The sequence below is a fragment of the Austrofundulus limnaeus genome, unplaced genomic scaffold (genome assembly GCF_001266775.1).
Source record: "Austrofundulus limnaeus strain Quisiro unplaced genomic scaffold, Austrofundulus_limnaeus-1.0 Scaffold2896, whole genome shotgun sequence".
Taxonomy (NCBI): Eukaryota; Metazoa; Chordata; class Actinopteri; order Cyprinodontiformes; family Rivulidae; genus Austrofundulus; species Austrofundulus limnaeus.
In genome coordinates, this window is record NW_013955298.1 from 7,950 (window position 1) to 8,569 (window position 620).

Below are 620 nucleotides of genomic sequence, written 5' to 3' on the forward strand. Positions count from 1 at the left end.
ATTTAAATGTGTATATCTAATAAGTTTTTACTAAAAATAATATATAACTCTTTTCTAACCCTGAGTTAACAAACACTTTAAAGCTCACTATTACACCAAGAACCTGTGGTACAATTACATACTTCCCCGTAATGTAATAATACTAATATGAGTAATAAGAAAACCCTATTTCTATTTAAGCGCCTTAACATCCAAACACTCTCCATAACTAACGACCCCCACAAAGTTGTTGTAAAAACTTTAATCAACAAAAAACCCCTTAATACCCTAATCGTTAATCCTCCCCCGGTACTTAAATAGAAATTGGTTTCCTGCAGAAGCGGAAATACAAACACAAGACAAAAAGCCCCCGTGAGACTTTAAGGTGGAGAAACAACGATTTTAATATAAAATCAATGAATCACTCCCCCCACCTTAGGTTGGGAGAACCTTGGAAAAAACAAAACCTCCACGAAAAACGCCAAAATCCCATTAGACTTGAATCAATAGTACTAACTTACAAAATATTTGCTCTAATGATTCAGGAATGCTGGTCAACGAAACAAGTTACTCCGGGGATAACAACGCAATCCCCTTCTAGAGCCCATATTGACAGGGGGGTTCACAACCTCGATCCTAGA